This window comes from Entelurus aequoreus, linkage group LG18 (genome assembly GCF_033978785.1).
Source record: "Entelurus aequoreus isolate RoL-2023_Sb linkage group LG18, RoL_Eaeq_v1.1, whole genome shotgun sequence".
NCBI lineage: Eukaryota > Metazoa > Chordata > Actinopteri > Syngnathiformes > Syngnathidae > Entelurus > Entelurus aequoreus.
Window position 1 is genome coordinate 48,132,270 of NC_084748.1, and position 15,747 is coordinate 48,148,016.

At 40.6% G+C, this 15,747-nt stretch overlaps 1 protein-coding gene across 7 annotated transcripts in view; it reads left to right on the plus strand.

Moving 5' to 3' along the window:
- Positions 1-15,747, plus strand: part of grin2bb (glutamate receptor, ionotropic, N-methyl D-aspartate 2B, genome duplicate b) — a 267,893-nt gene that overhangs the window by 67,364 nt on the left and 184,782 nt on the right. The window lies entirely within an intron of this gene.

Genomic DNA, 15,747 nt, shown 5'->3' on the forward strand with positions numbered 1-15,747 from the left:
CGAATTAGCCGGCAGGAGATATACTGGGAGATCGCTGCGATAAATGGCTGCAATGAGGTAATGAAGACCCTGGGGATGGATGGTCCTCAACCCTGCCTGGGTTCCTTTTTTCCCTTATCACACGGCTACTGTCATACTGTGTGTGTGTGCGTGTGTGTGTGTGCGTGTTCTTGTATTCCTGCCCTTCTTGGGACGTCAACAAGGAAAAGTAGCTTCCATATGAGGAGGTGTGAACAAGTGATGACATAAATCATGGTCCCAATAACATTACATCTAATAGAGAGCCAAATACTAGAGTCCGTGAACATTGCTCCAAAGTCAGGATTTTTTGTTGATTTAATGTGGATACAAAAGTAAACCTTGACAGGTGCAAAGGCAGCAATATATAATAAAACAAGACCAGGAAGGACTTCCCTATTCATCCCCAAAAAAACCGCCAGGTGAACAGCTGATTTTACCACTTCCGGTGCTGATGTAAGACAACCAATATGTGAGCATAGGATGAACAAATACACTACGCTACTAAGACTGTAGTGGCCATTAACAGTTAGCTTCTACAGCTGTGTTGCCCAAAGTGCGGCACAGGGGCCATCTGTGGTCCCTGACTCCTTTGTCATCGGCCTTAAGCACATTACAAAAAACAAAAAAAGTAGAGATCTCATTTGCACCCCCTGGTGGTGAAATCCATCAAAATTCAAATTGACTGTGTGTCGCTTTTAAAAGTGCTCCCCCTCTGGTCAACATATGAAATAACAAGTGTGTGTAAGAAATTGAAATGTGCCCCCTTTAGCCAAAATGAATAAAAAACGATAAAATAAATATGTATATAGAAATAATGAAAATAAAAACCAATTATATACACAAAATAAATCAAAAAATAAATAAATAAAAGCTTACCTTTTTAATATTTGCAAAGTATGTATATATTATTAATGTTGTAAATACATGTTTTTTATATTTCTAAAGAAGTAGGCATTTTTCTCAGGTCTCAAGAAGGTACGAAATACAAGAATGTATTTATGTGTGTGTGTGTTCTTGTATTTCTACCCTTCTTGAGACACCAACAAGGAAAATCACCCTCCATATGAGGAGGTGTGAACAAGTTAGGACCGAAATCATGGACCCAATACGGAAAACCATTGCATCTAATAGAAAATGTCTCATTAGCACCCCTGGTGGTCAAAATGAGAGTGGTCCCAAATAGGAGGGATTTTTCAAATTGACTGTGTGTCGCTTTTAAAAGTGCACCCCCTCTGGTCAACATATGAAACAACAAGTCCGTGTAAGAAATTTAAATGCGCCCCCTTGGGCCAAAAAGAATACAATAAATGTATATATATATATATATATATATAGAGAGAGAGAGAGACATACTGTAATAACTTGACGTAAATAATGAAGATTAAAAACCAATTACAAACAAAAAAATTAACTAAAATGACCTTTTTTTATATTTGCATAGTATGTATATATTATTAATGTTGTAAATACAAATCTTTACATATCTAGAAAGGGTGGTTCTAAAGACGTAGGCATTTTTCAGGGGTCTCAAGAAGGTCAGCAATACAAGAATGTGTGTGTGTGCTCTAAAGAGAGCGTACATAAAGTATTATTTGAAGAACCGAGGCCACCTCAGTTCATAAGGAGAGACGTGTAGTGTGTCTCATTAGCCAAGAGAGGATTCTTGACCGGTCTAAAGTGCACTTAATCAAACACACTAAGACCTTGGTCAGTAAAGTAAACGTTCTACATGAAACTGGAGGTGTTTTTTTAGAACTGCTTTGTGGTAGTGCAGCACAACCTGTGAGGCTCCAGTTTGTTTTTATTCCCGAATAAATGGTGGGAATTCAAACAAGCCGCCCCAAGTTCAAACTGTCACCATTTGCATTTGACCTCACATCCGTCTTTCTTCTTGGCGACTTCATTGACACGATGATCAAGTAGCTTTAACACAAGTGACAGTGATCAGAAAATGTGGTATTTCTGTTCTGTTCTTGGCTGTTCCAGTCCTTCAAATAGAGAGAGAGGAAATATATTCCATAGAGTCCCCAAATAAGTGGTTCATAAAGGTCATAAAGTCAGGGAAAAAGGAAATAGTTGTTAAAAATATCACTTTCATCATCTTGTGGAATACAATCAGACCGTGCTTGTGTCTGCAGTGATCATTTGGAAAATGTTTGTTTGAACATTTGATTTGTTTGAGGAACTTTCTGTGATGCAATCTCTACTATGTTAGTAGTGTTTGAGAGCAGAACTAAACGTAAAGAAAAGGACATTTAGTTTGTGTTATTTTGTGGTTGCTATGCCTAAATATAACTAGAAGACCTGCTTGTGTAAATAAACTAACGCAGGGGTGGGCAATTAATTTTTACCGGGGGCCGCATGAGCAACCCAAGCACTGCTGGAGGGCCACATCAACAATATTTAAAATACATTTTGCTCAATATTATTTTTTGATATACCGTAAGATAAATAATAATAATTATTATTAATAATAATAATAATAATAATTTAATTTAACCTAACTTAACTTTATACAAAAGCAGATTGCTTTTGATGGTTTTATTTTTAACACTGTCTTACACAACACTTCCTGATGTATAATACAATGCAAAAATGTCAATTTCTGCACAGGGTTAATTTCTGTCACTTTATCCTGCCTCCTCTTTAAAAGTCCAACATTTTTCCCTGTCAGATTTGGACAACCATCTGTTGTCACACCTGCCAGCTTATCCCATTTCAGTCCTAACATGTCCAAACACGCATTTACCTATGTGAACAAGTCATTACCTGTGGTTGCCCCTTTTAATTGACTGCATGGCTGCCAGCTCCTCCGTGATTTGAAAGTCTGCAGTTATCCCTCGTAAGAAGATGAGCAGTTGGGCGATGTCACGTACGTCGCAGCTCTCATCCAAAGCCTGCGAAAAACAGTCAAAGTCGGCCGTTCTGTTCTTCAGCTGAAGCTCCAAGTTTCCAGCGATGGCCTCAACCCGCCTCGCTACAGTGCGTCGGGAGGGTGACACGTTCTCAAATGCGCCCCTCTTCTCCGGACATATCAGCACAACAGAGTCCAATAAGCACTCCTTAATAAACTCTCTGTCAGAAAACGCCTTACTTTTTCTGGAGATTTTGTGAGAAATTACGAAACTTGTCCTGACGGCTGCATCTCTGGTGGTGTGAAATTTGGCAAAAAGTCCTTGTCGGGTTTGCAGTTTTACCATCAACGCATCAGCCTCCCTTGCGTGCTCTTCATCGGACAGATTCCGGTATTTTTCCTCGTGCTTCGTCGTGTAGTGACGATTCAAATTATATTCTTTAAACACAGCAAGCTGTGTACCACAAATTAAGCACACGGCTTTACCTTTAATTTCTGTAAAGAAATACTTGGCAGTCCATGTCTTGTTGAAAACACGCCATTCGTCATCAACTTTTCTTTTTTTAGCGTGAGCTGACATCTCGGGGGTCGCTGTGCACCTTCACGCACAGGTTACACACGGACATACGTCCATAAATAACACTTTTCAAAATAAAAGCAGCACAGGTGTATTGCACGCACGACGTAGATGTTTTTTAAAATGTATTTTGTAATTTGTGATTGCCGCTGTTCACATTCACTCACAATCACGCACGCGCATACGTCCACACGGAAGTACTACAAATAACGCTTTTCAAAACAAAAGCAGCACCGTTGTATTGCACACTCGACATAGATACTTTTTAAAATTTATTTTGTAATTTATGATTGGCCTCACGCGGGCCGGACAGGGACGCACAAGGGGCCGGATGTGGCCCGCAGGCCGCAGAATGCCCAGGTCTGAACTAACGTCATGTTAAGTCCTAGTAATAAATATTGTGATGGTTTTCGTTGTCCATTTTCATAACAAACTAAAAGGAAAGACAAGTGCTTTATTCGACACAAATGACCACATTATAGCGTCTTTGGTGATATTGGTTAGCATCAAGAAATTATCCTTCATAGTACAAACCCCGTTTCCATATGAGTTGGGAAATTGTGTTAGATGTAAATATAAACAGAATACAATGATTTGCAAATCCTTTTCAAGCCATATTCAGTTGAATGCGCTACAAAGACAACATATTTGATGTTCAAACTCATAAACTTTATTTTTTCTTTGCAAATGATAATTAACTTAGAATTTCATGGCTGCAACACGTGCCAAAGTAGTTGGGAAAGGGCATGTTCACCACTGTGTTACATGGCCTTTCCTTTTAACAACACTCGGTAAAGGTTTGGGAACTGAGGAGACACATTTTTGAAGCTTCTCAGGTGGAATTCTTTCCCGTTCTTGCTTGATGTACAGCTTAAGTTGTTCAACAGTCCGGGGGTCTCCCTTGTGCTATTGTAGGCTTCATAATGCGCCACACATTTTCAATGGGAGACAGGTCTGGACTACAGGCAGGCCAGTCTAGTACCCGCACTCTTTTACTATGAAGCCACGTTGATGTAACACGTGGCTTGGCATTGTCTTGCTGAAATAAGCAGGGGCGTCCATGGTAACGTTGCTTGGATGGCAACATATGTTGCTCCAAAACCTGTATGTACCTTTCAGCATTAATGGCGCCTTCACAGATGTGTAAGTTACCCATTTCTTGGCCACTAATACACCCCCACACCATCACACATGCGCCTATAACATTCCGGATGGTTCTTTTCCTCTTTTCCAAAAACAATTTGAAATGTGGACTCGTCAGACCACAGAACACTTTTCCACTTTGTATCAGTCCATCTTAGATGAGCTCAGGCCCAGCGAAGCCGACTGCGTTTCTGGGTGTTGTTGATAAACGGTTTTCGCCTTGCATAGGAGAGTTTTAACTTGCACTTACAGATGTAGCGACCAGCTGTAGTTACTGACAGTGGGTTTCTGAAGTGTTCCTGAGCCCATGTGGTGATATCCTTTACCCACTGATGTGGCTTGTTGGTGCAGTACAGCCTGCGGGATGGAAGGTCACGGGCTTAGCTGCTTACGTGCAGTGATTTCTCCACATTCTCTGAACCCTTTGATGATATTACGGAGCGTAGATGGTGAAATCCCTAAATTCCTTGCAATAGCTGCTTGAGAAAGGTTTTTCTTAAACTGTTCAACAATTTGCTCAGGCATTTGTTGACAAAGTGGTGACCCTCGCCCCATCCTTGTTTGTGAATGACTGAGCATTTCATGGACTCTACTTTTATACCCAATCATGGCACCCACCTGTTCCCAATTTGCCTGCACACCTGTGGGATGTTCCAAATAAGTGTTTGATGAGCATTCCTCAACTTTATCAGTATTTATTGCCACCTTTCCCAACTTCTTTGTCACGTGTTGCTGCCATCAAATTCTAAAGTTAATGATTATTTGCAAAAAAAAAAAAATGTTTATCAGTTTGAACATCAAATATGTTGTCTTTGTAGCATATTCAACTGAATATGGGTTGGAAATGATTTGAAAATCATTGTATTCCGTTTCTATTTACATCTAACACAATTTCCCAACTCATATGGAAACGGGGTTTGTACAATTTATATTAGCATCAACCAAGCGCATTTTTGGAAATATAGACCTTTACTTTCTTAGGAGGTACCATGTTTCGGTACCTGGGTTGCACGTGATGTCATGTCACCGGCTCTTTGCACTTGGTGATCACTCCAGCAGCACTGAGAGCGAACTCAGCCAAACTACTTAGAGGTAACGTTGCAATTTTTAATGCCAACAACAACAAAAAACACTCTTACGAAAGTAAGTAAGGTTCTGCATTTCCAAAAATGCGCTAGGTTGATGCTAATATACATTGTCTTTGTTATTGACATGCTACTGATTAGCATTAGCCATTTTAATGGCGATTTTAAACACTTTCAAATTTGTTAATGAAAACTACAACTAAGATTCACGTTACAGTCATAATTAGTGCAATACTTACAGCATTTGCACTTTGTAGGGCGCAACAGACAGCAATTGATTATACTCGTACTGCCATCTAACGAAATTGTGACATTTCATGACATAACAACTAATAATAATCAGCTGAAAAACAATTAATATTTATTACACACACAAAAGTACTGAAAATTGATACCATGGAGTACCGGTATTGGTTCCCAGTCACCGTATCGGATCGAATGTGAATGATACCCATCCATAATTCTAACTTAGGTGTGAGTCGACGCCGTACGGAAGCACCAAAAACTATAACAAAGACGACGGAGAGACCCTGTCAAAGTGGAGGCACGTAGATAAAACCGCCCACAAAGTCCTGAAGGGACGGTCAGAAAGAAGACGGTGTGTAAAACATCATCTAAAATCAAAATATGACCCTTTTAACTCTAGAAAATAATTGGTTTGCAGTTTTGTTCACAAGTTTTTAGTTGGTGTACAAAATCTTTGACTTGTTGGAATAGTCTTCTAGTCAATGTTGTCTTGGACTATAAATCTGTAGAACTCTTCTATATTCTGTTTGACTTTGTGAAGTGGTGAATGACAAATAGAACAGGTGTTGGCATCACTCACCTGGCAGGGGGGCGTCACAGCCGCATGACATCTGATTACCTGGCACACCTTTGACTGACACTTGCTACCCCAGGGACTTGATTTGATTCCATTTCTATGTGACATATTTCATAATATTTCCTCAGTGGGTACAAAAGTGAGTTTTTCCTCACCTTTGACGTCAAAGTGCTTGCTCATGTGGGGTTCACAAACTCAGTTGGGGTTCGGAAATAGAAAAGTTTGTATAGTGAAGCAACTTTCTCCGTAAGAAACAATGTAAACATGAATAATTGGTTCCAATCTCGACAAAAGTCCATATTTTAGTGAAGGTTCGTACACTTTGAACACAATATAAACTTATTTTGAGTTTGTTAGTGTTTCCCTGTGTTTAGTGCTTTAGTTCATGTCCTACGCTCTTATTTTGTAGCTTTCACTTCCTGCAGCAGCTTCACGCCTGCCTTTGAGCGTTAGTCCCCGCACCGGTTTTCGTTTTGTCATCAAGACTATTTAAATTGTATGTAAGTTTTTGCTGTCGTCCAGCATTCTGTTTTGCGATGGCTTCCCTATGCTTCGGTGCATTTCTTAGCGGCACTCGTCTTTTGTTTCTTTGAGCCTTTTTTTCCATCATCAATACCTGCTCCGTGTATAAAGTACCTTCATAGCTCATGTGGTAAACTTCCACCAGGTACAGTGGAACCTCCATTTACGAACTTAATCAGCTCTTGTACAGGGTTCATGAATAGACAAGTTTGTATATTGAAGCAGAGTTCTCCACAAGAAACAATGTAAACATGAATAATTGGTTTCAGTCTCGACAAAAGTCCATATTTCAGTGAAGGTTTGTACACTTTGAACACAATATAAACTTATTTTGAGTTTGTTAGTGTTTCCCTGTGTTTAGTGCTTTAGTTCATGTCCTACGCTCTTATTTTGTAGCTTTCACTTCCTGCAGCAGCTTCACGCCTGTCTTTGAGCGCTAGTCCCCACACCGGTTTTCGTTTTGTCATCAAGACTATTTCAGTTGTATGTAAGTTTTTGCTGTCGTCCAGCATTCTGTTTTGCGATGGCTTCCCTATGCTTGGGTGCATTTCCTAGCGGCACTCGTCTTTTGTTTCTTTGAGCCTTGTTTTCCATCATCAATACCTGCTCCGTGTATAAAGTACCTTCATAGCTCATGTGGTAAACCTCCACCAGGTACAGTGGAACCTCCATTTACGAACTTAATCAGCTATTGAACAGGGTTCATGAATAGACAAGTTTGTATATTGAAGCAGAGTTCTCCACAAGAAACCATGTAAACATGAATAATTGGTTCCAGTCTCGACAAAAGTTCATATTTTAGTGAAAGTTTGTACACTTTGAACACAATATAAACTTATTTTGAGTTTGTTAGTGTTTCCCTGTGTTTAGTGCTTAAGTTCCTGTCCTACGCTCTTATTTTGTAGCTTCCCACTTCCTGTTTTCTTGTCTCCTGCAGCAGCTTCACATCCGTCTTTGAGCGCTAGTCCCCGCACCTGTTTTCGTTTTGTCATCAAGACTATTTAAGTTGTATGTAAGTTTTTGCTGTCGTCCAGCATTCTGTTTTGCGATGGCTGCCCTATGCTTGGGTGCATTTCCTGGCGGCACTCGTCTTTTGTTTCTTTGAGTCTGCATTAAATACATTTTTACCTGCACGGCGCCTCCTCTGCTTTCTGCGTCTTGGGAACACACCAAATGATCCCCGTCATGCTAGCCATACGTTGCATATATAGTGCTATAGAGTACTGTACATCAAACTAACACAACAATCAAACAGGTCAAATCAACAACGACGACAAGCTGAACAGTGCTGTATGCACACAGAAGTCCCTTTGGTGCCCTCACAAATGATCGGAAATCACAAAAATGCTTCTTCTTCCTCTTCTTCTTCTTCTTCTTCTTCTTCTTTTTCCTTGCGTCTACCACTTTCTCTTCTTCTTCTTCTTCTTCTTTTCTTCTTTTTCTTCTACCATTTCATCTTCTTCTTTTTCTTCTACCATTTCCTCTTCTTCTTCTTTTTCTTTTACCATTTCCTCTTCTTCTTCTTTTTCTTCTTCCTCTACCATTTCCAATTTTTCTTCTTCTTCCTCTTCTCCCCCTTCTTTTTCTTTAATTTTCTTCTTATTTTCTTCCCCCTCTACTTCCTTTTCCTCCTCTTTTATTTCTTGTTCTTTCCGTTTTTCTTCTTTTTCTTCTTCTCCTTCTCCTTTTTTCTTCTTCTTTTTCTCCTTCGTTTTCTTTTTCTGTTTAATCTTCTTTTCCGTCCTCTTCTGTTTGTTCTTCCTCCTTTTTATTTTTCTCCTTCCTCTTCTTCTTCTTCTTCTCCTTTTTATCCCTCTTCTTTTTCTCCTTCTTCGTTTTCTTTTTCTGTTTAATCTTCTTTTCCGACCTCTTCTGTTTCTTCTTCCTCCTTTTTATTTTTCTCCTTCTTCTTCTTCTTCTTTTTCCCCTCTTCTTCTTTTTCTCCTTCTTCTTTTCTGTTTATTCTTCTTCTCCGTTCTCTTCTGTTTCTTCTTCCTCGTCTTCTTGTTTTTCTTTTTCGATTCTCTTCCTTCTTCTTTATCTTCTGCCCTTTCTACCCTCTTATCCTCCTCTTCCTCCCTTTCCCCCTTTTTTCTTCTTCTTTCTCTTCCTCCACCTCTTGTTGCTCCTTCTTGTACTATAGAGCAGTGATTTTCAACTTTTTTTGAGCCGCGGCACACTTTTTACATTTCCAAAATCCTGCGGCACACCACCAACCAAAATGACACAAAATGACACTCTAACACAGTATATAATACATATAGTTAATAATATAGTTTCTAAATGTATTTATACTCACCTAGTGTGAAACCTGGGCCTGTTTCGATGAACACAAAATGGATATCCTGGCAGAAATGGTAGAAAGACACACACAAAGCTCTTCCTCAACAGCTCTCAGTCTCTCTCTGTTTTTAGTTTTTATCGCAGTCAAGCTTGAGAAGCTCAGCTCACATAGACATGTGGTTGAAAACGGGAGCAATGTCAAAATGGCTTTGTTGGCCAGAATGGGGAACTCCTTGGCAACAGATAACCAAAAACTGTCCAAAGGAAGATCAGCAAAGTTTAGCTTTAAACCCCGATCTTGTTTCAGTTCAATGAGTTCCTCTTGCTCCTTTAAAGTCATGTCCTTACCAGCAATGGATGCTGAGCTGTGTGGGTCCCTGACCCAGTCAAGGCATTCTGTTGCCATCATGCAGTTTCTCGGTGAATGGGAACATCTCAAGGTTGCCATGCTGCACATGTTGTTGCCAGAGCTGCACCTTCAAACGCAATCCATTCATTTGATCAGTGCTTGTAAGCAGATTTTCATTTCGGCCTCGCATCCGTGTGTTCAGTTCATTCAGATGATGAAATATATCAGCCAGGTATGCCAGCTTTGCACACCACTCATTCCTTGCAAGCAGCTTTGAGTAATCGGACCTCTCGTTTGTCAGAAATACTTTAAGTTCCTCTCGCAGCTCATACACACGGGCAAGCACTTTGCCGCGCGACATCCACCGGACCTCCGTGTGGAGCAATAACACTTTATGTTCCGCTCCCATTTCCTCGCACAAAGACGCAAATAAGCGACATTTCAAAGGTCGCGTCTTCACTATGCGCACAACATCATCCAACACAGGAGCTAGATCTGCTGGTAAGGTCTTTGCAACGAGTGCCTCACGGTGCAAAAAACAGTGCGTAACAATATCATCCGGGTTTTTTTCTTTGACCCTACTTACGAAGCCTTTGACGCGCCCGACCATGGCTGCGGCTCCATCAGTGCAGACACCTGTGCAGTTTTCCCACGAAAGCCAGCTTTTGTGAAAATATCCCCGACGTGACCCGAAATATTTCCTCTCCTGTTGACTTTTCTGGCAGTGTCTTGCAAAATAGGAAGTTTTCTTTAATGGCTTCTCCATCCACAAAACGCACGTTGGCCAAGAGCTGACAATGTCCACTAATATCCGTCGACTCATCAATTTGCAAGGCAAATTTCTTACAGATGCGCATCTTTTCCAAAACAATAGTTTCGAGGTCCGCAGACATATCATCAATACGTCTGGCAATTGTGTTATCTGAGAGAGGCACTTTAGCGATCTCTTTGGCCGCGTCAGGGCCGAGCATCTCATTTACGATGGCTTTACAAGCTGGCAGTATTAAAGGCCTACTGAAATGATTTTTTAAAATTTAAACGGGAATAGCAGATCCATTCTATGTGTCATACTTGATCATTTCGCGATATTGCCATATTTTTGCTGAAAGGATTTAATAGAGAAAATCGACGATAAAGTTTGCAACTTTTGCTCGCTGATAAAAAAAAGCCTTGCCTGTAGCGGAAGTAGCGTGACGTCACAGGAGCTAGTATTCCTCACAATTCCCCGTTGTTTACAATGGAGCGAGAGAGATTCGGACCGAGAAAGTGATGATTACCCCATTAATTTCAGCGAGGATGAAAGATTCGTAGATGAGGAACGTTACAGTGAAGGACTTGAGAGACAGTGATGGACGTATCTTTTTTCGCTCTGACCGTAACTTAGGTACAAGCTGGCTCATTGGATTCCACACTCTCCTTTTTCTATTTTGGATCATGGATTTGTATTTTAAACCACCTGGGATACTATATCCTCTTGAAAATGAGAGTCGAGAACGCGAAATGGACATTCAGTGCCTTTTATCTCCACGACAATACATCGGCGAAATGCTTTAGCTACGAGCTAACGTGATAGCATCGTGCTTTAACTGCATATAGAAACAAAAAAATAAAGGATAGAAGGAAGGATAGATAGAAAATCAACAATACTATTAAACCGTGGACATGTAAATACACGGTTAATGCTTTCCAGGCTGGCGAAGGTTAACAATGCTGTGCTAACGACGCCATTGAAGCTAACTTAGCAACGGGACCTCACAGAGCTATGCTAAAAACATTAGCTCTCCACCTACGCCAGCCAGCCCTCATCTACTCATCAACACCCGTGCTCACCTGCGTTCCAGCGATCGGCAGAAGGACGAAGGACTTCACCCGATGCGTTTGGCGGCCCGGAGACGTAGGAAGTCAAGGTGAGGTTGGCGGCTAGCGCGGCTAGCACGGCTAGCACGGCTAGCGCGGCTAGCGCGGCTAGCGCTCCAACAAATTCCTCCTGGTTGTGTTGCTGTAGTCCGCTGCTAATACACCGATCCCACCTACAACTGTCTTCTTTGCAGCCTTCATTGTTCATTAAACAAACTGCAAAAGATGTCCAGAATACTGTGGAATTATGAAATGAAAACAGAGCTTTTTGTATATGATTCTACAGGTACCATAACTTCCGTTACTCAGACTTCGTCACGCGCATACGTCATCATACCGCGACGTTTCAGCCGGATATTTCCCGGGAAGTTTTAAAAGTCACTTTATAAGTTAACCCGGCCGTATTGGCATGTGTTGCAATGTTAAGATTTCATCATTGATATATAAACTATCAGACTGCGTGGTCGCTAGTAGTGGCTTTCAGTAGGCCTTTAATGTTTCTGCCACAGTGTGGGACTTTTTTGATTTAGCTACGAGTTCAGCAACAAGGTAGCTAGCTTTGAGGGCTCTCTCGTTTGCCTTTGTGGTTTTTCTCAGAAAAGTTGCCTGTTTCTCATTGTTTGTACGTAAGCGTACAAAATAGTCCATCGGCTTGTTTTGAACGGAAGGGTGTTTGGTTTGGAGATGGCGTTTAAGCTTGCTTGGCACCATGGCGCTATTGGATAGCTTCTCACCACACACCAAGCACTGCGGAGTCGGTGCTGTCGCATCCCCGGTGAAAGTAAATCCAAATGAAAGATAGCTTTCGCTGTATTGCCTCGAGCTTGTCATGTCTGTGATTATGTTTTGTTTTAGTCATGTTCGGATTTGGTTTTGGACTTTTTGTGCACTTTTATTTGTCACCATAGCAACCATTAGTTTCACCTGGTTCACATTGTCATGTCACGCACCTGTTCACGGTTAGAGTCACACACCTGTTTTCACAGATCATGTCACTATATAAGCTTTTCTGTTTCTGTTGTTCATCCTGGCGACATCCCATTCATGCTCCACATTTATGCTCTGCACCCTTTATGATCACGCTTCTTCATGCCATGTTCACGGTTCCTTGTCACGTAAGTTTTTGTTTAATGTTCATAGTTCTCCGCCATTGTGCGCGCCTTTTGTTTTCCTAGTCAAGTTTTTTACCTCCGCTGTGAGCGCCTTTTGTTTATACCCTTTTGAGCCTTTTGAGTTTAAATATTAAAACATGTCCTCACCTGCACGTCATGTCCAGTTAAGTTGCTTTGCACCACGGAAAAACAATCCACGCCAAGGACCAAGTCGTGACAGAGCTCACCGTCTTGTCTTTTTTATTTTGTCGACCACTCATACTGGGGCCTTCATTTGGGTCAGAATTTTGTCCAGGACCCTGTCCGCCATTTACATTTTACCTTCTCAAAAACTTCTCCATCACTGTCACTTGCTCGCCTCCTCCTGCTGCGATCCCACACTGTCAGTGTCACGTGTCACGCAGCCTACCTCGCTTGTCTTTACAGGTATATCGCCCTCTGCTGCCTCCTACTGAAATAGAAGAGTACTACATTATCTGCCGCACTTTATTACAGCAGGCACCCGACAATGGTTAAAATGAGGAGATATTGCATAATTTCCCGCGGCACACCTGACGATCTCTCACGGCACACTAGTGTGCCGCGGCACACTGGTTGAAAATCACTGCTATAGAGCACCGCTACATAGGCCACACCCACAAAATTTTAGGGGGGAAAAAAAAGTTTCCATATATTAGCCACACCTGACTATAAGCCGCAGATATATTCTTTGTGAAATGAGTTATTTACACAGAAATATTCTGTAAATGTTTATTTACATACCTTAATTGTTTCCAAATGAAGCAATGTAGTATCTTTTAGTCTACAAAATAACATGTTTTTTCCCCCCCCATTTGGTGGAAAATTACCATATTTTCCAGATGACAAAGCATACTGGTATATAAAACGCAACTTCCAAATTTTACAAGGAATTCCCCCCCCCTCCCCATTTATAAGGCACACCAAACTATAAGTGGCAGATATATACGTTGTGAAATGAGTTATTTACACAGAAATATTCTGCAAATGTTTATTTGCATACCTTAATTGTTTCCAAACGGTGTCTGTAACATGGCAGTAAAACGACAGATCAAACAAAACAGAAGTCACGGTCATGGACCCACTAACTGCGCAAGCTAGCTCTCCAATCAGCTAAACAGACTCAATAACTCCACGGTGACGTTTTGGTGAATTTACTGAGGAATTTGTGAAACTGAAAAAATACAAAAAGAATGTAAGTTAATAATACTAACACAAGACACTTGTTAGCGCACTATCTAATGCTAACGACGCTAGCTGGATTACGTTATGATAGCACATACAAATATGCATGAAAACACTCCTACAGACATCACACATGGGACAATTTAGTAAGTAGGAATTGTTTTAGTTATATTGTAAAATTTACAAACGTTGCTGGGAGTGACGAATGAAGAATCCATACGAGTAAAAACGTTATGGACGGCACTTCTACTTCCGGTTGAAAGCACTAAATGGATGGACACAGTAGCACAAACAATAACACACCTATTCCGTGTATTTGCTTGTTTTATAAAAATAAAACAAATATTTGCAGTAGTTACACCGTTTTGTAAGCCGCAGGGTTCAAAGCGTAGTAGCAAAGTAGCGGCTTATAGCCTGGAAGTTATGGTAGGTAGAGATGTCTACTTCCTGGTAGAAGCAGGTGTGTTTTAATGGGAGCATTAGGGGAAAGAACACGTTGAAGTGTGAAGATGCTTCAACACAGACAATCGTTAGCTAATGCTAACTTAATGCTAAAGACACTAGCTTGATTACATTGCGATAGCACGTACAAATATGCATGAAAACACTCCTACAGACGTCGCACATGAGACGCTTTAGTAAGTAGGAGTTGTTTTAGATATATTGTAAAACTTACAAACGTTGTGTGGAGTGACGAATGAAGAATCCATATGAGTAAAAACATTATGGAAGGCACTTCTGCTTCCGGTTGAAAGCACTAAATGGATGGACACTTGTCCAAAAGATGTATTTGTAAGTGTATTTGCTTGTTTTATTAAAAAAACACAAATATTTACATTAGTTACACCGTTTTATAAGCCGCGGGGTTCAAAGCGTAGGAGCAAAGTAGCGGCTTATAGCCTGGAAGTTATGGCAGGTAGAGATGTCTACTTCCTGGTAGGAGCAGGTGTGTTTTAATGGGAGCATGAGGGGAAAGAACACGTTGAAGTGTGAAGATGCTTCAACACAGACAATCGTTAGCACACTCCCCAATGCTAACGACGCTAGCTTGATTACATTACGATAGCACGTGCAAATATGCATGAAAACACTCCTACAGACATCACACATGGGACAATTTAGTAAGTAAGAATTGTTTTAGTTATATTGTAAAACTTACAAACGTGAAGAATCCATACAAGTAGAAACGTTATGGACGGCACTTCTACTTCCGGTTGAAAGCACTAAATGGATGGACATTTGTCCAAAAGATGTATTTGTATTTGTAAGTGTATTTACTTGTTTTATAAAAATAAAAATGTATATTAGTTACACCATTTTATAAGCCGCAGGGTTCAAAGCGTAGGAACAAAGTAGCGGCTTATAGCCTGGAAGTTATGGCAGGTAGAGATGTCTACTTCCTGGTAGGAGCAGGTGTGTTTTAATGGGAGCATGAGGGGAAAGAACACGTTGAAGTGTGAAGATGCTTCAACACAGACAATCATTAGCACACTCCCCAATGCTAATGACGCTAGCTTGTTTACATTACGATAGCACGTGCAAATATGCATGAAAACACTCCTACAGACATCACACATGGGACAATTTAGTAAGTAAGAATTGTTTTAGTTATATTGTAAAACTTACAAACGTTGTTTGGAGTGATGAGTGAAGAATCCATACAAGTAGAAACGTTATGGACGGCACTCCTACTTCCGGTTGAAAGCATTAAATGGATGGACATTTGTCCAAAAGATGTATTTGTAAGTGTATTTACTTGTTTTATAAAAATAAAAATAAAAATTGACATTAGTTACACCATTTTATAAGCCGCAGGGTTCAAAGCGTAGGAGCAAAGTAGCGGCCTGGAAGTTATGGCAGGTAGAGATGTCTACTTCCTGGTAGGAGCAGGTGTGTTTTAAGGGGAAAGAACACGTTG